Below are 24,075 nucleotides of genomic sequence, written 5' to 3' on the forward strand. Positions count from 1 at the left end.
TAAATACATATGTGAATACTAATAGTAAAAGATGTTATTGTACATAAATTTTCATGAAGTTAGCATCAATTATACATCTTTTAAGGTACACCTAGTCATAAAAAGTTGGTTTTCAAATAGCCTTTGAAACTTTATTTTCTTTGAAGTATTGGTTTTCACCCCACTTTTTCCAAAGGATAGGTTTACAAATAGATTTTTAATTTTCCAAACACATATCAATGGGTTTTCAAACAACTTTTTAATTTTTTTCAAAAGCAATTGATCAAAACCATTATCACCCAAACTTTTTTTAAAGCGTGAGTTTTCAAACAGCTTTTTTTAAACTTTAATATTTCAAATGTCATGTGGGTAGTGGGCAGCCCCATTTTAGGGCTCCTCTTTATTTAAAAGGGGAAAGGTGTTAACCAAAGACCAAATTCCTTCTGTTTATAATTACCATTATAATAATATATAATGATTATTCACCATTTACATAAAATCGAATAATATCATAAAATTAATAAAATATAAATAACAATGAGAAAATTTAAAGTTAGTGAAATGTGAATAAAATGTAGATATATGAATATCTTTAATTTTATTAAATAAAAAAATTAATTTTATAATTTAATTTTATTCTCGTTTTATTAGTTTTATAATTTTCTATAAGTGTTTTCTATTTTAAGTTATCATTTGAAAATTAAAAAATAAAAATAAAAATAAAAATACTCCAATTGGGATGGGGTGATTGTAAACATAATATATAGAGGATGTGTTGAGACCATTAGTTACTGGGAGTTGCTAGTAGACTTGGTACTCATGGCTATGCAAGACTTTGATGTTATTCTCAGGATGGATTGGTTAGCCACATATCATGCTTTATGAATTATTTTTCAAATTACCAGGTGCCCTTGAGGTTGGAGTTAAGCATTCAAGGGTCTTATCACCACCATATTTGATCTCAACTATGTAAGCAGTGATTTAATAAGTGAGGGTTGTTGGGATTTCCTTGCTCATGTTGTGGATAGTCATGCTATAGAGCCATGACTTGAGGACATACCAGTGGCATGTGAGTTTCTAGAGGCTTTTCTAACAGACTTGCCTAGATTACCACCAGCGAGAGAGATGGACTTTGCCATAAACTTGGTGCCAAGAACTACACCAACATCCAAGGTGCCATACCGTATGGCTCCAACAGAGCTTAGGGAGTTGAAGGTTCAATTATAGGAGTTATTGGATATGTGACTCATACGATCAAGTGTGTCACCATGGGGAGCCCATGTCCTCTTTGTACACAGGGACGGTAATACGAGGTTATGCATAGATTATTGAGATTCTAATAAGGCTACCATTCTTAATCGATGTTCATTACCATGTATTGATGATTTATTCAATCAACTTCAAGAGGCGTGTGTCTTTTTGCCAATAGACTTGTAGCATATGCTTTAATGTTCTAACTGGCTTGTCTTAAAAGATAACTTCTTGATTGCCATAAGTTTAAGAATAATTTTTTAGTTATCATATTTTAAGAAATATTTTTAAAAATTGATATTTTTTTTTCAATACCATGAACAAGTTTTTAAATTTGCCAATATAATAATATATATAATGATGAAAATAAATAATGAAAAAGTTTAAGGCACCCAATCAAGATCTACTTGTTAAATTTTTTACCTTAAGGATTGAAATAATGGGATGAAGGCACAAAAGAAAATAGGATTAATTACAAAGTAATAAGGCAAAGGTGCAAAAAAATAGGAACAAGATATAAAGCAATAAAACCAAACTTAGTACAAAGAAATGGAACCTAAATATACATGTAATATGATGTGATTGATCACCCTTTTTGTATATATTGACCCAACCTTAAAATGATAGTTGGAAGGCAAGGATTGTGATGAATCACTATTACCTAAAAACTAGGTGATCAATAGTGAGTCATTATTACCCTATTGGAGAAGGTAAAACAATGTTTTTGAAATCGAATTAGATTGGTCAAATTATTGATTGATTGCACGTTTGGTTGGATTCACATTTTTACCATTTTCACCTTTAAACTGATTTTGAATCGTTGGATCAAAGAATTGGTTGATTAGACCAACAATTGTTTTTTTCTCTTTTTTTCTTTTTTTCCAAGGTGTGCGATGCATTTTTTCCACCATTTTCTTTAAAACATTCCTTTTCACCTTACTTTTTAAAATAGAAACAATTATGTTTAAGGGTTTTCATTCCTAACAAATAGGTGAGAGGTCCATATAAAATACATATTTGGATTCAAAGCATAGAAGTGTATGCATAATTGATGTGAAGAACATTTGAAGAATTTATCAACTAGAAATACCAATAATACCCTTAATGGGCTTAAAAAAAATCCAATTTGATGATAGATGTCACATGAACATCGCAACTATTTAATATATTAAGATTTACTATTAAGTACTAATGATAATTAATATACTAAGATTTCAAGAAAAATTTTAAAAATAGTAAATAAAATTTGTCTCAAAATCATTAATGATATTCATATAGTTTTTTATTTTATTTTTATTTTTTAAAGTTGCAACTATTGTTGGAGCTGAGAATTTCTTAAGTAATCGTCTTCTTCTTGCTGCGCGCTTCCTTGTACCTACTACACAAGGCTTGCCCGGTTTTTCCCTAGGATCACCTTCTCTGATGATTAAGTTAGCTGGGGTTTTTTTTTTTTTTTTTTAGAAAAGTTCATATATTTATGAGAAAATAAACGCTAATCTTAAATGAGAAAAACACCCAAGAGAAGGGTGAATTGGGTTTTTTTTAAAAAAAAATCTTTTTAAACACAGCAAATTTAAGCACAAGATAAGCAAATATAAAGAGATAGAGTTAGAGAAATCAAACTCAGATTTTATAGTGGTTCGACACTTTCTTGCCTAGGTCCACTCTGCTCAAGCTCCTAACCAAGCGAGGGTTCTATTAACTTGAAGCTTCAACCAAGTTTCTAATCACTTTTACACTTGGATTCCGACTCTAATGGACTCTTACAGAATCTCTTCAAGTTTTAACTCGCTTGAAGGCTTTAACACTCAATTAACAAGAATGAATCTCTCAACTTAGCTCAACAATAACTCAAATACAACTTAAGGCTAGGATTATCACAAAGGTGCACTAAATGATATGCAAATGGGGATTTAATGCACCAAGAAAAGAATGAGAGCTTTTAAGGTAAGAACAAGTGGGTAGACAAATAAATGCAGGTGTTCGCTTACTCATAAATGAAGTGGAGCTCTCTATTTATAAGTTTCTAACCTTAGGAGCCAAGAAAACCAAAAAGCAGCCTCAACCGGCGAAATTGAGGGTCAACCGATTCACTAGCCATTAGAGCATTTAATGCTTGGCAGGTGACCATTACCCTCAACTGGAGGTCGACCAAGAAGGCAAATACCTCGACCTGGAAGGAAAGGCTACTGGAAAAGAGAAAGTGTTTTTTGCTCATCTCGACCAGACCTCGATCGGGAAGAGAGAATCGATCGACCGACACCCCTAGTCGGTTGAGCCGGTTGGCCAGTGCCTCGACTAGCTCACCATTTTTTGCCCGAAAACCTATCTTTTTTTGTTATTTTCTCTTCTAACACTTAGGCAAGGTCTTTAGGTAAATTAATATGCCAATTTTGAAGAGATTTGACTAAGGTTCATTTGATAAAACTCAGGTTTTGATGAAACTGTAACTTTAAAGAATAAATCGAGTTTTTGAAAGATGCATGAAATGATATGTAAAACCTAAGTGCACCCATGCATTCATCTTACATATGTTTCCTATGATTAAAGGTCTTTCAAAGGTCTTGATCTTGCATTCATTAGGTCATTTGATGAATTTTCAAATTAACACCTGAAATTCTTTGTAAATCAAATCAACTAGTAACTTAACAATGGTTTGTTATCATCAAAACCTAATTAGGAGAACCCTTGGGCTAACAATCTCCCCCTTTTCGATGATGACAAACCTTGGTTATCTAGGAGAAGAAGAATCTCCCCCTCAAACCAATCATGGGTCAACAATCAAAATTTACGAAGTTAAAACCAAGAAAATCAAGGCATGCTAGACAAAATGAATTTGCAATAAGAAACAATATAAGTCATGAAACATATAAGCATATCATATATAAGTCAAATGTATCACTATCCAATATGTACGATCCAAACATATGATATGACAATGAGATGCATGTAAGTCTTCTATAGACTAAATATCTCCCCTTTTTGGCAACATAAAAAAGGAACAAAAGGGGTCTCTACGAAATCAAGGTTGAGAAGGTGGAGGTGGAAACAAAGAAAGTAGGTAAGCCATCATCTCCTCATGTTAATTCTCTAAGCGATCCTCAATGCACTCAATCCTCTATTGGAGATGCTCAAACTATGAGGTGAAGCCAGCCTGATGTTGATCCATTCGATCCTCAATACGCTCAAACCTCTGTTGGAGATGCTCAAACTGTGAAGTGAAACCAGCCTGATACTAATCCCTATGATCTTCCATGGAATAGAATTGAGTATCACTTACAACAACAAGCTCCTCCATGCGATTGCCTAGAGAACTAATTTGAGCAGATAGATCCATCAAAGGAGTATGGTCAAAAGTGAGAGGTTCCTGAGAAGGTGGTATCTCAATGAATCTAGGTTCAAAGGAAGAATCAATGAATGACGGTTGAGTAGATGGTCCTGCTATATAAGTCGGCTCAAACATCATCGACTCAGAGAAGGTAGCCTCAAACTGAATACCCTCTGATTAGAGTGGAAGAATGTCAAGTTCGGGCTCTCTCTACCAATAGCCACTCTGATTGTCTACTCCTCCCTCCACCTCTCGTATCTCGGCCTCCTTTTCTACTCTGAGATGTGTCATCCCTGTCCCAAGGCTTGTGTTGGTGCTCTCTCTGCTTTTCTAACCCAAGAACCATCGGAGACCTTCTCAAATTTCATCATTGCCATCGACTGATCATCATACGTGTCATAAGTGCTGGGAACCTCAAAATCTGTCTCTCTACTTAAGTGAACGCCGACATCCTTGAACACTTTGGTGAGGAAACGACCATAAGGGAGTACGCGAATCATGCTCTTGCAACATGAGATCATGTGCATCATCATCAAGTACCCCAAGTACATCATTCCAAACTGTTGGTTGGTTCTTTCTCAAAAGATGAAATATGGGTTCTCATATGTCTGTCAATCTGGCTATGAAACAACTGATGTACTGTAATTTGCTCAGAAAACCCTTGATCTCTTTCTCAGTCCTCGGCACAAGCATGTCGAGTATGGCTCTGATTTTATCTGGGTCAACCTCTAGACCCCGCTCACTAACCATATGCCCCAACAATTTCATAGAAGTCACTCCAAAGGTGCATTTCTTAGGGTTTAGCCTCAACCTGAATTTTTGAATCCTCTAAAAGAATTTCTCTAGAGCCGCTAGGTGATCTGCTCTACTTCGGGATTTCACAATCATATCATCCACATAAACTTCCACATTCCTATGCATCATGTCATGAAACAAAGTGGTAGCGGCTCTCTAATAAGTAGCTTCTACATTCCTCAACCCAAATGGCATAACTCTGTAACCGTAAGTACCCCACTTAGTAATGAAGGTTGTCTTCTCCATATCCTCTAGAGCCATCAGAATCTGATTATACCCCAAAAATCCATCCATGAAGGATAACATCGAATGACCTATAGTACTATCAACTAACAGATCAATGTGTGGGAGAGGAAAATCATCCTTAGGACTAGCTTTATTAAGGTCTCTGAAATTAACACAAACTCTAACTTTGCCATCCTTTTTGGGAACAGAGACGACATTAGCCAACCACTCTGGATACTCAACCACTGATATAAATCCAACACTGAGTTGTTTCTAAATTTCCTCTTTCACCTGTAGACTCCAACGTGGGTGCAATCTCCTCAATTTATGCTTAACGGGTCTGACATGTGGCAAGATAGGCAGATGGTGCTGGACTATAGAGGGATCTAGACCCGACATGTTCTCATAAGACCATGCAAAAATATCCAAGTATGACCTGAGTAAATGAATAAGTCTATCCTTCTCGTCTGTAGACAGGGGTGAACCAATCTTCAGCTCTCTAGGCTAATCCTCTATGCCAAAATCAATAATTTCAACATCCCCTATAGCGGGTGAAATTCTTTCATCTATGGGATCTGAGTCATGATCAGAAGAGTCTCTATTTGAATCAGGCTGTGTGATCTCATCATCTATATCAAGTATCTGTGGAGTGAGTGAGTAGGGTGCAGATATATAAATACTATCACAAGAGATTGGCAAATACTAAAAAATATTCAAATCCATGGATACAGAATCATAAACATCGTCAAAGCGGGAAATGAATCCCGATAAAATGTTAAATAAAGGTGGTGGGTCCACAAAGTTGGACGCTCCCTTAATAAAGCCAAAAGTGTCTTAAAACTCATCATCACCAACTATAACATCCTCCATAAGCTCTGGAGTAAGAACTGTCTGGATCTCCTCGACAACCTCGATAGTAGACACCCCGAACAGATCGAACGGTGAAGCAAACTCAAATTGAACCATCTTAGCAATCTAATTCATACTCATCATATCTATTTCAATCCTATACTCCTCACAAGGAACAACTCCATCAGTCACCCCAGTAGGCTCAACATCTACTCCACAATCAGTAGTCTCCTCTGGAAAGCACAAAGATAAAAAGTTGGCTCGATTTGGTAACGAATGAACAATCATCACTAACACTGATGTACCAAAAGTCTCATCTCCTAATTGTAAATGGTGAAATTGATGTTGAAGCTCATCCACTCCCTTTATATCAGTCACAACGTCAAAATCCCCCATATGAGGATGGGTCTCTGATCCTTTGACGAAATAGTCTGCTGATTACTACTCAAAAAGTGCTATTTGATAGCTTGTAATTAACTCTTTTAAACACTTTTGAGTAGTAGTTATTGCCTTTTAACCCAATTAACATATTAAGGACCTTTGCAAGCACTTCTAATCAAATTGTGTTAAGTTTTGGTGTTTTGATAGCTTTTTGATCACCAAAGCAATCCGAGATTGAGGTGAGTTATTTGGAATCCATGGCAAAGCAATGGAAAGCTCAGAAACATGAAGAATCGAAGCTTTGAAGTCCTTTGCCATAAGCAAATCCGGAATGCAAGGAAGGGAAGTAAAGAGAAATCTGCCATGAAGCATTCTTGATGACAGTCATGTCAGCCACTTTTGGACCACTTCCTGAAGTCCAATTTATGCATGCTATATGTTGTTTCGAAGCTCAGGAAGTCAACAATCCAATTCTTCAAACAGTAAGCAATTTGGAGTTGAAATGAAGGAGTTACAACTATTGCAAACTGATCACTCCAAGCTGAAGGAAGAATTTTGTATGGCTGCGAAATCATCCTTTTGCTGCGAAATGATTTCGCAGCCATTTTGCACAGTGCAACGGTCCTGAAGCTTCCTGATAGTTGCGACCGACACTTTTGGATATTTTGCTTTAGATTTTTTGATGTCTAAATCCCCATTTTCTCCTTATAACCCACCAATTATAGGATTCCTTAGTTATTAAGTTGGAAAAAGGGTGAATAACCTCAGATATTTTGTTTTGTAATTTTCTTTATATATATCATCTCGAGAGGGAAGAGGAGGAGGAGGAAGACGCATCCTTTGTACAGTTTTGAAAGGAAGAAATATATTCTACAGAGCACTTGCTCTGTTTTTCCTATATATTTTTGTTTTCTCGTTATTTTTCTTTCTAGCCAATCAAACTCTGAGGGTTTTCCCTCAAAGGATGAGAGGCTAGGCTCTTCGTCTCTTGGAGCTAAGGTAACCGGGTAAGTTTCCACATGCATAAATTGGAAGTTTTGTTGTTTTAGTTTTTAATGAAGAGAAAGTGTGACCCGTTAATGGTTTTTATCTTTTTAGTTAACTTAAAACGCCTTCAATTCACCTGAGCCAACACTTGGTAAGGCAAGTGATCTCCGTCCATGGAGATGCACTAGTTTATCTCTTGCGAGCTTCTGGGAGGTGACTTGAAGGTAGGATTTTCTAGAATAGCCAACACTTGGTAAGCTTTTGGACTCCAAGGAGACATCCATTAGTTATCTCTTGCGAGCTTTTGACGGGTAATCCAAGGTTAAAGATCACCTTGAATGGCAAGTGCTAGATGAGAGGTATGAGCCATTGCAAGATGCATCAGTGAGAGGGATTTAGTGCTTGAACCCATTAATGGGAAGCATCTGTACAACACCGGTTGGAGAAGGAACTATATGTTAATTCTCTAATGCGAGGAAAAAGAAACAAGTGACCGGAACTCTCTTTTTGTATGAGGAATCTAAGCCTAGTGATCTGAAACTCCAAGAAACACTTTTCTTTGTAAGTAAAATCAGTTACTATTTTTGGTTAGTTTAAAACCAAACCTTTTTCTTTCAAACATCTTTATGTTTTCTTCTAAAGCTAACCTTGAAATGAAAAGACACCAATTCAACTTTGAATTAATATCATTTGTGAAGTGAAAGCCCATCCCATTGAACGATCCTAGAGCCACTATGCTATAGTAGCTTTTTCTTTGCTACCCTAGTATATGGTGTAATAGGTTATAAATTTTGTTGATTACTCCCTCAATCAAGGAGCACCAGCTGGACACGAATCAGCTGAGACACCAATTGGGCATGAATCAAATGGCGCCGTTGCCGGGGATGGTGCCACTTTACAGTGATATGACCTTTTTAGAGTACTTGTGATCTTCATCACAAGTTTGGTGACTTTTCTTTTCCTTTTACTAACTCTTTTTATTTGTTTATTTTTCTTTGTTCATATTTTAGTATACTTTTTATTTAGTTTTTAGTTTACCTTAATTTTTTCTTAGAATTGTTTTTCTTTTGTTTTCTTTTGTTTTCTCTGTTTCTAATTTACAAATTGCTAGTTGTGCATGCCATATTGAATACGAGATAGCAGAGGAAGCCATGAACTTCATGAGTTATGTGGCTAAAGTTTCAAGAGGGGAGAATGTTCCTAGCGCTATATATGTAGAGACTCCTCTTAACCAAGTAGACGCGTTTTAAAGCCGTGAGGGCCCTCTTGGGCCCAAAGCGGACAATATCTAAATGGTTGGGTGCGGGTCATTACAAATGGTATTAGAGCCGATCCCCGACCCGGTGTGGGGGTTTGTTTGGCCCCGTAAGGGGTGTTTGTTTGTCTATTTGGCCTTACAATCCCATGGGACACAACGAGGACGTTGTGTCTGCATGGAGGGGTGTTTGTGATGTCCCACATCAGATAGGGGATAATGTTCCTGGCGCTATATATGTAAAGGCTCCTCTTAACCAAATAGACGCGTTTTAAAGTCGTGAGGGCCCCCTTGGGCCCAAAGTGGACAATATCTACATGGTTGGGTGCGGGTCGTTACAAATGGTATCAAAGCCGATCCCCGACCCCGGTGTGGGGGTTTATTTGGCCCCATAAGGGGTGTTTGTCTGTTTGACCCTACAATCCCATGGGACACAACGAGGACGTTGTGTCTGCATGGGGGGTGTTTGTGATGTCCCACATCGGATAGGGGAGAAAGATCCTAACGCTATATATGTAGAGGCTCCTCTTAACCAAGTAGATGCGTTTTAAAGTCGTGAGGGCCCCCTTGAGCCCAAAGTGGACAATATCTACTTGGTTGGGTGCAGGTCGTTACAAATGGTATTAGAGCCGATCCCCGACCCCTGTGTGGGGGTTTGTTTGGTTGTTGGTGATGTCCCACATCGGATATGAGAGAAAGTTTCTGGCGTTATATATGTAGAGACTCCTCTTAACCAAGTAGACACGTTTTAAATCCGTGAGGGCCCTCTTGGGCCCAAAGTGGACAATATCTACACGGTTGGGTGCGGATCCTTACAAATGGTATTAGAGCCGATCCCCGACCCCGGTGTGGGGATTTTTTTGGCCCTGTAAGGGGTGTTTGTCTGTTTGGCCCCGCAATCCCATGTGACACAACGAGGACGTTGTGTCTACATGGGGAGTGTTGGTGATGTCCCACATCGGATATGAGAGAAAGTTCCTAGCGTTATATATGTAGAGACTCCTCTTAACCAAGTAGACGCGTTTTAAAGCCGTGAGGGCCCTCTTGGGCCCAAAGCGGACAATATCTACATGGTTGGGTGCGGGTTGTTACAAACCGATGTGGCAAAAATACAAATTGGTCAACACAATGACGCCTTAATCAAACAGGTTTGTAAACGGGTTGTTTTCCTAGAATGAAATACCATCTCAACCTATACGGACCAAAACCAACAGAGACTTGTTGGGCAAGTTATCTAAAACTAGCCAAACTTTGCAAAGAAAAAGCTCCCTATAGGAAGCCTAGAGGAAGATTCCGACACCAAAAAGCTAGTCTATACATACACAACCTCACAACAACAAACAACCAAGAGCATTTAAAAGCAGAAATGGAGAAAGCAGTCTTCAAAGATAAAAAAAACTCAATCAAAAAGCAATATGAATAGAGAAACATAATACTACACTACAATGAAGACCATGAGATAGAAAGAACTAATTTGAAAGAAGAATGTTGTTGGCAACAATGCTGAAAGCCAATGACAAAGTCGAAATCATAGGCAGTAATGAAAAATCACAGAGAAGGCATGAAAAATGAACCCTCAAAATGAAATGGAAAAGGAAACCCAAAAGCAATCTCTTATATAAGGCATGGGTGCATGCATCAAGGCGTGCATGGTGTGGATACATGTCCTAATGATGTGACCCTTTGCGACGCATGCAATGGACACATGTCCCATGGCACTAATAATTTAAATGCATGGGCAATAAAATTCTTCCACCTGACCATTTGGAACCTAGTTGAACCTAATTGCAAGAATTAAGGAGCATTGTGGGACGCTCACTATCGTCTAGCATGATCCATAACGCATATTCTGTACAAGAGCCATTTAGCATTATTTGTCTACCCTGGGTATAGATGGACACAAACCAATCGAGCACGATACATTCCTGCTTGCTAAGCATTAGGTACAACAGACATTAAGCGCATTGATTAACGCAACCGTTATGAAGCTAAAACGCCAGAGTATTTCTCGACTCATCAAGGCACAACAATCGTTATGAGCTGACAGTCATTAACATTAAAGACGGTAAAAATGCAATCAAAGGCACGATTAAGGCATTGAGAAGATGCTACTTTTGGGCAAGGATAAATAGCCATTATTCACCAAAGGAAAGGTATGCTACCACTTTTTTTCCAAAAAATCTCTTGCTCAAGTCTTCCATTTTTTACTTAAGCTTCAGAGGGGTATGTTCGGAAAACCCATCCAGACATTCTTTTGTGCAGGTGCAACCGCTGTCTACGTCACGCGGAGACTAGCTAAATACTTCTTTGTTGGTAGTGCACCAACACAAAAAACAAAATAACATCAGTTTTCTATAAATATTCAGGGAGTAGATACCAGAAAATTGCTAGGCATGAAAAATTACATTTAACCTACACCTCAAATCTAATCTCAGGATCAAAATTTTCAATTGTTTATAGAAATATATATTGTACAAATGAAATAGGATAAGAATTAATATACAAAGGAGATAATTACGCAGCAAATTTTTTGTAATCCAGAAGTGAACTATGCTACTGATATCGACTTCAAAAGAGCATCCACCACATATTCTTTTAGCTTGGCTTTTGTAATTGCAACTTCCCTTCTTCTTTTTGGAACTTCCTGTCCATTTTTTAAGAGTATCAGAGTTGACAATCCATAGACGTTGTACTCATCAATTAGTCGCAGATTTACATCATGATCAATCTTTGTTAATTTGTCCCCATATTACTGGAAATTTTCAAAAATAACTTTTTTTTTAGAAAAAGATGGAAGATATTGGATGATAGTATTAGTGAAAGCCATTGCTAATATCAAATATGAAAATCCAAAGAGCCCTGTTCAACAAGAAACCCCTCAAAGAGGCACAATAATAACCCCTTAAAAGCTTCTAAAGAGTATCAAAAAAAATTTTACTACCTTAAATTTTAAAATCTTTTAAAAATAATTTTTAGAGACATAAGATAAATCTAAACATTTTTTGTATAAGAGTTTCTATTTTTTTATATAGAAGTTATTACTGACTTCTATTTTTAAAAATAAGAAGTGGATCCAAATGGGACTTAGTACTGGTACTAGTACTTTTTATATTTATTTGGGATGGTTCCTTTTACGTTCTTCACGGATTGGCTTCATTGAACAAGTAATTAATTTGGGTAATTAGTTAAATTGGATTAATAATTCAAAAGAAAAAAGGCACAAAAGATTTCCTCACTCCCACTTAATGGTCTACTGGCACCACGATAGGTACCTTTTCAAATTCACTAAATAAAGATAGTAAACATAAATTAGAGAGCAACAAGTTGGATAAGCCTAGTCAGCATGCAAATAGGTAGACACCTAATCTCATGCTTTGCTTCATCAAAATAATCATCATCAGTAATGGATTTGCAATGAATACTCACCCAATCCCAGCTTCAATTTCTCTTAAACCAACTTGGGCCAATCAACCAAAGCCAAACAATTTGTTTCATTTGATCCAAACTTATAAAAATTATAATATCTTCATATTTTTCTACTACAAAAAAAAAAAAAAAAAAAAAACCCCGAAGATCATGATCTAACATATTTTCATGCAAAATGTATTTGATACATGCAAAAAAACATTTTATATAATTCCAAAATAACATACAAAAATGATATATTTTCTTTCATAAAATCTGTATTAATTTCCTTACCTAGAAGAAGCATTCAAATTCTTAAAAAAAAAAAAAAAAAATCTTGAAGAACTTTAACCTCACCACCATAACATGGGTAAAAAACAACTATTATAATTAGCTATTTTTCTAAAATTATACTTTGACATTTCTTATAATATTGTGTGTTAATTTTCCTTACCTTAAAGAAGTATTCAAATTCTTGAAGAATTTAAATCTTGAAAAACTAAAACCTTACATAGCATAACATAGGTTAAAAACAACTACTACAATTAGTTATCTTACTAAAATGATAGTTTCACATTTCTAATAATATTTTGTATTACTATTATTATTCTTAATATTTATTATTATTATTATTAATCAATTTCAATTTGATTAATTAGTTTCAAAATTCTCAATTTATATAGCAATGAATAAAGAATATTGATATAGTTTTATGGATGAAAAATTTTCAAATATGAATACAAATAGTAAGACATGATTTTACAATCATTTTCATAAAACTTCTTGAAGTTCAAACATGTTAAGATATTCAAAATTTTCAACCAATATTATTTATGTCAATAATAATTTCTTATTAAATCAAAATCAAATTATTTTAAAATGTATTTACTCTTACTAAGAAAGAGAAAACAATGCCCAATTAAATGGGACTTTACAACTAGGTAGTCTTACTTTTTAAGGTGGATGAAATAAAACCCATATTCAATGCAATCATATTTCCCAACAAATGAATATAAAGGTCTAAAATAATCCCTTTGTCAACTAGGGTAAAATAAACTAAAGTTAAACAATTTGTTTCATTTTATTTGAACTCGCAAAATATTTGTATTTTTGGTTATAAATAGTCAAAGATAATCTAACATATTTTTCATGCAAAATGTATTTGATCCATGTAAAGAAACAAAATAATATTTGATATAATTTTAAAATAATATATACAAAAAAAATATTTTCTTTTACAAAATTTGTATTGATTTCCCTTTATCTTGAAGAACTGAAAATTTAAATACTGAGAGCTTAAACATAACTTAGCATAATGTACCTAAAAAACAATTACTAATATTAACAATTTATCTAAAATTATAGTTTGATATTCTTAATAAATTTTATGTTAATATTATTTATTGTTATTAATTTATTTCAATTTAATTAATTACTTTCTAAATTCCAATTTTATGTAAAACTCTTGTTCCCTAAATTTGTTTCTAAGAATCTTCTTTTTTATTTTTTGTTTAAGCTAAATCTACTTTAATACCTATTCCTTTTATTTATTTGATCTAGACTTATATTTATTAAAAATTTTATTTTTCTTAATTTTTCTATTTTTTTTTTCAATTTGTGATATGGGTAGAGAGATACAGGCCACAGAAACCCTTTATTATTCCACTAAACATAATTTACCCTTTAATTGTTCCACTAAACACAATCTCTATTTAAATAAATATGTTATTATTATATTACTTTCTTGACACTGTTTTGCGAGCCAACATTGGCAGTAGAATGCTCTGTTTGTTTGTCAAGGTAAGGTTGTTTTATCATTTTATCATTTTCAATTATTATAGTGCTTGCATTTTTAAAGATTTTTTAATGACTTATCTTTACAAAACGTTTTCTCAAACAGCTTTCAAAACATGCCACCAGAAAACATGTTTTATGTCTCATTTCCATTTCCAGTTTCAAAATCCTAAGCTAATGTTTGGTTCCCAGAAAATTTGAGGAAAAATATGAGAAAAAGTGGAAGAAAAATAAAAAAATAAATTCAAAATCAACAAATTATTTGTATATCCTTCTTCAAACTCATTTAACTTATATTTGGGGGAAACTTGAGTTGGGAGAAATAGGAATTCCTTACCGAGATGATCACAAGGGGTGCAAAGTGCTGCTGACTTCCCGGGAGCGTCAGGTTTTATCTAAAGATATGCGTACTCAAAAGGAGTTCCATCTTCAACATTTAAGTGAAGATGAAGCCTGGAATTTATTCAAGAAGACAGCAGTTGATTCCGTGGAGAAGCCTGAACTGCATCCCATTGATTACTACTCAAAAAGTGCTATTTGATAGCCTATAATTAATCCTTTTAAACACTTTTGAGTAGTAGTTTAGGCCTTTTAACTCAATTGGCATGTTAAGGATCCTTTAAAGCAATTTTGATCACTTTGTATAAGTTTTGGTGTTTTTGATAGTATATTGATCACCAAAGCAAGTCAAGAATGAGGAGAGCTTTGAGGAATCTTGGGCAAAGTTGAGAAGTCATTTGCCAAGAGTGAATCCGGATTGCAAGGAGAAAAAGCAAAGAGAATCTGCCATGTAGCTTATTCTTGATGACAGTCGTAGCAGCCACTTTTGGAGCACTTTCTGAAGTCCAAATGATGCATGCTATATACCATTTCAAATTTCAGGAAGTTAACAATCCAATGCTTCAAACGGTGTGCAATTCGGAGTTGAAACGAAGAAGTTGCAGCCATTACAAGCCAGTCAGTCCGAGCTGAAGGAAGCATTTTGCAAAGTGTTGCGAAATCACCCTTTTGTTGCGAAGTGATTTCGCAGCATTTTTGTACAGTAAGGTGTTTCTCCTTCTGACGATACACGAACCATGCCGCGAGAAGGGAGCTGGGAACCTCAAGGTGGAAGCCAACTTCGCAGCCCTCTTGGGTGTCTGCGAAATTTCGCAGACACCATTTTTCTCCTGCAAAATGGTTCTTGAAGCCTTCCGAAGCTTGCTACCGACATTGGGAGATATTTTCCATTAGATTTTTTGTTGTCTAAATCCCAAAATACTCCTTGTAAACCACCAATTACATGATTCCTTAGTTTTTAAGTTAGTAAAAAGATTAAATATCTTTGTAAAAATTAGTTTTATATTGTTTTGATATAAATACCTCTCGGGAGCCTGTTCTCAGGGAGGAGTTCCTTCTGTAACCGTTTGGGTAAGCAAGTAAAGTCTATTTTCTTTCTACTGCCTTACCTTCTCACTTTGTATTTTCATTTTATTTCTAAGTTATGAATTCTCTGAGGAGTTTTCCCCAGAGAATGAGTAACTAAACTTCTAATTCCTTGGAGCTAAGGTTGCCAGGGAAGGTTCCAAGTGCAAGAATGCAAAGCTCTGTGGTTTTAGCTAGTAATGAAGAGGAAGTGAAATCCTTTAGTGATTTCTATGTTTTTAGTTAACTTAAAACACCTTGGAGTCACCTGGGCCAACACTTGGTAAGGCAAGTGATTTCCAACCATGGAAATGCACTAGTTTACCCCTTGCGAGCCTCTGGTAGGTGACTTTAGGGTAGGATTTTCTAGAATAGCCAACACTTGATAAGCTTTTGGACTCCTAGGAGACATCCATTAGTTATCTCTTGCGAGCTTTTGACGGGTAATCCAAGGTTAAAGATCACCTTGAATGGCTAAGGCTTAGTGAGAGGCTTAAACCATTGCAAGTTGCATCAGTGAGAGAATTAAAGTGAAATCTAATTGAAGGAGTCTCTGTACATCACCGGTTAGAGAATTGACTATAAGTTGAATCTCTAATGCGAGGAAATGAACCAACTGACCGGAGCTATGTCTTTTGCATGAGGAACCACCCCAGTGAACCTAAATCTCCAAGGAATGCTTTTCTTCCTAAATTATTCCAAACTTCTGTTAAGTTAGTTAGTTTAAGTCTCAACCTTTACAAATCAAAGTTTGTGTTTTATTTCTTAAGCTAACCTTGAAATGAAACAAGACCAATTCACTTGGAATTGGTATCATTGATTGCTTGTTAGTCATTCCCAGTGAACGACCCTAGAGCCACTATACTATAGTAGCTTTTTCTTTGCTACCCTAGTGTATGGTGTTATAGGTAATAAATTTTGTTGATCACTTCCTCAATCAAGGAGCACCAGCTGAACACAAATCAGCTGAGACACCAATTGGGCATGAATCACCCATAGCAGTTGATGTAGCTAAAAAATGTGACGGTCTACCAGTTGCAATTGTCACCATTGCAAATGCATTAAGAGGTGAGAGTGTGCATGTATGGGAGAATGCCTTGGAAGAACTGAGAAGGTCTGCACCAACAAACATCAGAGGAGTGAGTAAAGACGTCTACTCATGTCTGGAGCTGAGCTACAACCATTTGGAAAGTGATGAAGTAAAGTCATTGTTTTTACTTTGTGGTGTTCTGGGGTTGGGAGATATTTACATGGATTTCTTGCTACTATATGCTATGGGTTTGAATTTGTTTTAAGGATTCTATTCATGGGAGAAAGCAGCAAATAAACTAATTACACTGGTGGAAAACCTGAAAGCCTCAAGCTTGCTTGACGATGAAGACAGAGGCAATGAGTGATTTTCGAGCTTGTTTTTCAATGACGCGTTTGTCAGAATGCATGATGTTGTTCGTGATGTTGCCATATCAATTGCATCCAAAGATCCTCATCAATTTGTGGTGAAAGAAGCGGTTGGATTACAAGAAGAATGGCAGTGGATGAATGAATGCAGAAATTGCACTCATATCTCTTTGTAATGCAAAAACATCGATGAGCTTCCTCAAGGATTGGTATGTCCCAAACTCAAGTTCTTTTTATTGTATTCAAGTGATTTTTACTTGAAAATTCCAGACATCTTTTTCCAAGACACCAAAGAACTGACAGTTTTAGATTTGTCTGGAGTATCTCTCAAGCCATCTCCTTCATCGCTTGGTTTTCTCTTAAATCTTCGCACATTGTGTCTAAATAGATGCGTGCTAGAAGACATAGCAGTAATTGGACACCTGGAGAGACTACAAGTTCTCTGTTTGGCATGCTTCCACATTTATCAGTTGCCAAAAGAAATGATGGAATTGAGTGATCTAAGGGTGTTGGATTTGCGGTATTGCTTCTCCCTCAAAGTAATTCCACAAAATCTTATATTCAGTCTATCTCGATTAGAGTATTTGAGCATGAAAGGAAGTGTTAATATTGAATGGGAGGCAGAAGGATTTAATAGCGGAGAAAGAATTAATGCTTGCCTTTCTGAGCTGAAACACCTATCCGGCTTGAGGACTTTGGAGTTAGAAGTATCTAATCCCAGTTTGCTTCCCGAAGATGATGTGATTCTTGGAGGCCATACGATGAGGAGAAATCCATAGCAAGGTTGCCAAATGATTATGAGTATAAAGCCTCGAGAAGGTTTTGAGGCTGGATGGGATTAAAAGTCTTCATGTGGTGAACCGCTTCTCCAAACTGTTGAAGAGAAGTCAAGTTGTACAGTTGTGGAGATTGAATGATACTAAACATGTGGTTTATGAGTTAGACGAGGATGGTTTTCCTCAAGTGAAGTATCTCTGTATCTACCATGCAATACATCCTTCATTCCACTTCAGTGGAATGGGTTCCACCACGTAATACATTCTGTATGTTGGAGGAACTGTTTCTTACTTCCCTCGGTAACTTGGAGGCCGTATGCCATGGAATGGGGTCTTTTGGTAACTTAAGAATTGTAAGAGTGAGTCAGTGTGAGAGTTTGAAATATGTCTTCTCTCTTCCCACACAACATGGAAGGGAATCAGCTTTTCCTCAACTGCAATCCTTGTCACTGAGGGTTCTCCCAAAGCTCATTAGCTTCTACACCACAAGAAGCAGCGGTATCCCGGAGTCGGCGACATTTTTCAATCAACAGGTATCTTACTACTTGATATCTCATTTCTGCCATTTCTAGTATTTATTTATACTACTACTTTTACACTAAATAAATAAATTCTAAAAAATAAAAACCAAAATTAAAAAGTATTTGTAAAATTAAAAAGTAAACTTAAAAGAGAAAATTATATAAAATTTTAGTAAAAAGTATTTGTACCTGTCTTTCTTCCTTTTTAAAATTTTCTTATTTATCATACATTTATTATCTTTATTTTAATTTTCTGAATAAATTTTAATTATTATATGATTTTTTGCCTAACTATTTTAAAAATCAATATTTTTGTTAATTTTCTTTCTATATTAAGCTCTTTTTATTTCCGTGAAAGGAAAATTTGATATTAATATGGTTTAAAGAAAATTATAAATATATATATATATTAGAGAAGAATTCGATTTTGGAAAGAATGAATCTTTTTATAAGAGTTATAAAGTTTTAAAATTATGAAATACTTTGTTTATTACCAAAAAAATAACAATCATCAAACAAAATGTAGAAGAAGAAGATAAACATAATATAGATATTAATAAAATGATGAACTTGCAGTTGGAAACCAATGTTTTAATTTTATAATTTTGATTTTATAATTTGTGATAGTAAATCGATATTTTAGAAAGTGTTTGATAAATATATTTAATTTATTTTTATTTTCAAATCTTATTTGTCCATTCATCAAATCACATGAATAAAACCTTTTTAAAATAATAATTAATTAATAAAAAAAGATATGTCAAGTTTTTAGATTGTGCAATCTATCTTCACTTCCAAATGCATGTTGCTTTTAACCAGGATTTCATATATATATATATTATTACCTCTTAATATATGCTATAGTAACCAAGTTTATGAAAAAACCAGATAAAATAATCATATACATATTACTCCAATATATAAATGCTTAATAATTTACTACTATAATAAAGTCACATTATCTACTCATTTTAAGTTAGTAAAATTGTATTGGAGAATGTATAAATGAAAAATGTTTTGTTGAAGAGAAAATGAAGAGAACAGGTTGTAGCAGAAAAACAGAGTATAACGAAGAGAAAACAGGGTATTGGAAAATCTGGAACTGAAATGTGTTCTTGCTTTCATTTTTTCATCTGATTGATTTACATTTGTTTTTATATCAAAACTTCTGGAATTTAACTTTGGTTACCAACTGACTTTAGTTACTAACTGACCATAGTTACAGGTTAGCTAACTTCCTAACTGAATTTGGTTAGCTTAACAAAAAATAATAAAACCAAAGAATTATATAATGAGAATTCTATTAGTTTCATACGATTAATGACAATAAACTTTCCTTCCTAATGAGTTCCAAGCTTGTTGCCATAAGCAAGTTTTCCATTTTTAAGTAGCATTGGTATAAATCAAGAATAAGATAGAGATGGATTGAGGGGCATAGTAAAAACCAATCCAACATGTCAATGTTAAATAATATGAGAAAATTGCATTATCTACTCATTTTTAATCAATAAAAGTTATATTGGAGAACGTACGTATAAATGGAAAATAACAAAAGCAAAGTCTTATATAATGAGACCTCTCAAGCTAATAGTTTTAGACCCCTCATAATAATAAAGTTTCCCATTTAGAAAATATTTAGATAAAATTGTGAATTTATTTTTGTGCTTTTTCATATTCTATTTACATGCGTGTAGAACCAAAAGGGATCATCAATTGCACAGGCTGCATTCCCTACCTTGTGGATAATGTGAGAGCATTGTGGCACAACCAACTTTCAGCAGATTCCTTTTCCAAACTAAAGCACTTGCATGTAGCTTCTTGCAACAAAATATTGAATGTTTTTCCCCTTTCCGTGGCAAAAGCCCTTGTGCAACTTGAGGACCTATGCATATTATCTTGTGAAGTATTAGAGGTAATTGTTGTCAATGAAGATGAAGATGAAGATGAAACGACACCTTTATTCTTATTCCCTAAACTAACCTCTTTTACACTCGAATCCTTACACCAACTCAAAAGATTTTATTCGAGAAGGTTTGCTTCAAGATGACAACTTTTGAAGGAATTAAAAGTGTGCAATTGTGATAAAGTGGAGATACTCTTTCAAGAAATAGGTTTGGAAGGTGACATGTTTAATTTCTTAATATAAGCAATTTGTGTTGATATTGTTTGCTACCTTAGTGACATCATTACTCTTTCATATTCTAATTTCTTAACATGTTTAAGAAGCCATGAGGCTCTCTTGTGACTTAAGAAGTGAAAGTGCATGTCAAAATATTTAAATCTATACACACACACCAATCAATTTAGGTGCAGAACTATAAAAAGAGAATATAGCATTGTAGTTGAAGCCAGAAGTTAGAACATCAAGTTAGAATAGTTATAGAAAAAAATTTGATACTTAAGGTTTCATTTAGATACACTTTATTTATTTATTTATTTTAAGAAGAAATAATAATACATTCCATATAAAATATAAGAACTCTTATACAAAAAGTATGAACTTACTATATGTTCTTTAAAATTTTAAAATTTAAGATAGTAAAAAAATTTTAATACCTCAATTTTTTATAAACTATTATCCTTTTGAGGTAAGTCTTTTAAAAAATTTACATTTTATATAGGAGTTACTATTATTTTTTAAACAATTGCACATGAATTTATTGATTATTTAAGAAATGAAAGGTTCAAGTGATTGTGTTTTGGTGAAATTTTTTGAAGGCCCAAGTTGTGCAACAACTACAAAATGCTTGTCAGAAAGTTTACATATGTATGTACGAATACATGTGTATATGTAATAAAATCCAAAGGTAGAGAGCGAGGAGTCTAGTATTGTGGTTAAAAAATTAATTTAGAATAGCATAAGAGCTAATCTTGCATCTAACTTGATTATTTAGAATAATTGAAGCAAGAAATTTGATTATTAAGTTCATTGAATAATCGTGTTAGCATTGATAAAAGATGTCTTACAAGTTGAAATAGTTCTAGAATTGGGGGTGTCTCATGGAACCATAATTTAGCAAGCTGGGAAATTCAATAAAATCTTATTTGACTTTTATTTTCCAAGTTAGAGTTTGAGGGAGAGGCCTAAGTTATTATCACATGTTTGAAGGTATATCATTCTTGAATTTTAAAAATTGTTTGGGATTTAATATAGATTTAGACTATTATGGGACATTGGATGGGAAATATTTACCTATTATAGACAATATTCTCCTTTTCTTTTTGGTTTGTAGATTGTGATGTTTAATTGGATAAGAAAATTGAAGTCTTGTTGAAACCTAAAGAGTGAAGGATACTTGTATTGGATTGGGAATTAATTTAGCTAGTATCAATTTATCTAGTCTAAAATAAAAGAAAAAAAGGAAATTTCTTTTTTTTTGGATTTGGGTCTGAGAATTAATTTCTTGATGGTGTAGACATCATTAAAGGGACGAAAGTGATATAAGAATTGTCAAATCTTCATTCTTTTATCATCTTTGATTTTGTTGACAAAAAACATAAAGCATCTAGAAAAAAAAATAGTTTATATGGTCATGTAATGTCGGGCTTAGGGATTGACTCTAATACCTTTTGTAACTATTTATTCCCTCCCATATAGATATTATTCACTTTGTTCCTAATGAGCTCTCACACTTTTCAAAGTCATCCACTTATTTAAGAGAAATCCATTATAAAGATATTAGGACTATTTTCCCTTATCTAATATGAGATATTACAGGTTATGATAATATTTTTCCTTTTGTCAAAAGTCAAAGGTAGACATCCATTTGAAGTTCTACACCAAGATTCTAATTAGAGAGTCTCATTTATGCATAGAAGAACCAGGCAAGACTTGAGGTGGTTTATAATATTTATCAATATTGTTGCCAAAATGTAACCAAGAATTAGCACTAAATAAATAACTACCACTTATAGAGAACACAAGGATAATTATCCTATGATTTTCCCTCCTATCCAAATGAATTTATGTCCTAATTCTATTTTAACTTTCATCATTCTAGTTTTTATCTTTCCTACCCAATATGAGACTTTATGTTTGCTGAATGCCCAGAACTATAAAGAGGAAGATTCTAAGGAATTGGATTCTAATGATTGAGATTGTGGGGAAGAGGATTTTGAAGGAGACAAATTTTATAATCCATGTGAGTGAAACACTGCCTTCAATTGTGTTATTATTCTTCATTTTTTCTTACATATATATTCTCAAATCTTAGGAGTATTGCCTTTTTTTTTTCATGTCTTTATTTTAGGTATGCTCGACTTCTCTTTTGAGGAGATGCATAGATTAACATCCTTAGTAAAGAGGCACCTACTAATGATGTTTCCTTTGTTTGAATCGAACTTGGAAGGTTATTTATCTCTAAGTTGGATATCTTTAGTATGTTTTATTCAAAAGATTGAACTCTATAAGTTGCTACAATTCAATTATCTATGATCTAAAATGTGAGTGAATTTAAGATTTTGTGCACCTTATATTTTATTAGTATTATTTTTGCTTATGTGAACTGATATTAAATACAAACTTTTTTGTTGAGGGTCATGTATATTTGTCAAAATTCAAAAACATTTTCTAAGAAAATTCTTATACATTCTAGTTACTTTTACCAAATTCTTCAATGGTAATATATCATACCATGAACACTTACATGAGATCCAAATACAAGGGTATTCAAAACCATCATTTGATAGATTTCACCAACCCCTCATACATGAATAAACTGGTTTGATATCTCATATCAATCCTTTAAACTATGTTGTCACATTTTAAAGTCATAAGGCCATATTGTAAAATATTTACATAATCACATAGATTAATCATACATGATTAAAGGACACTAATAATAGGAAATCACTATAAAGAACATACCTATTTGAGCCATGATAAAAAACCGTGATTGATTGTTGCAACCAAGTCTTCCTCTCTATGATCTTGATAACAACTATGGTGGCTCTATGGGAAAACAAAAAAACCCTTTTTATCTAGATTAGAGAGGGGACTTAGCATAACTCAAATTGGATTCTCATTGGGCCCTCCCATAATGGGCTTCAATGAGACCCATAGCCTACACTTGCCACTCAACTGAGCTTCTACTCAAAAGATGCAAAACTCAATCCAAAATGTAATCACTAGTTAATTGGGCTCATTATATAATAGACTATCCATTAACCCATTTTTGCAAATACAAATTATTCAATTAATGTTAGCCCATATAAAATTTTTTCCAACATTCTCCCACTTGGGCTACATTAATTGTTTTTGAGGATTCATTAAATTCATTTTGAAAATAAGACTCTCGGGTTAAGTACAAAAAAGTTTATTTTGTGTGGCCACACCTTTTTTTTTAAAGAAATGACAGTCTATAAGTAGCATCTTGTTAAACTTAGCTGGTCTAACATTGTCTTAATATTGGACTATAATGGTCTATATGTTAATCTCAACAAACATAATGCCCCTTATAGTCACGAATATTTATAACCATATGGACATGGATCGTAAACCCAGTAGTGTAGTAAGAAATCAATGCCAACATGTGATCATCATCTATATGCATTGTTTCTTATCAGTCCTCATTACAATTTACCAGCAAAATGAAATTGTAATTGCAATTTCTCAACAAAATGAAATTGATGCAATTTCTAAACAATATGAAATTGCTTGACTTTAACAAGTCATATGTCACCAACAGTGCACCACAAGATCTCAAAATAATGGTATTTGTGACATCC

The 24,075-nt window shown here is 34.1% G+C and overlaps 1 long non-coding RNA gene across 1 annotated transcript; it reads left to right on the plus strand.

The window, feature by feature from the left end:
• The first annotated feature begins 20,568 nt into the window (after positions 1-20,568).
• LOC132254580 (uncharacterized) lies at positions 20,569-22,888 on the plus strand. Its single transcript, XR_009466841.1, has 2 exons — positions 20,569-22,490; positions 22,599-22,888. It is a non-coding gene; the product is annotated as an uncharacterized LOC132254580 (long non-coding RNA).
• Positions 22,889-24,075: the final 1,187 nt, after the last annotated feature.

This window comes from Vitis vinifera, chromosome 10, assembly GCF_030704535.1.
Source record: "Vitis vinifera cultivar Pinot Noir 40024 chromosome 10, ASM3070453v1".
In the NCBI taxonomy this organism is placed as follows: domain Eukaryota; kingdom Viridiplantae; phylum Streptophyta; class Magnoliopsida; order Vitales; family Vitaceae; genus Vitis; species Vitis vinifera.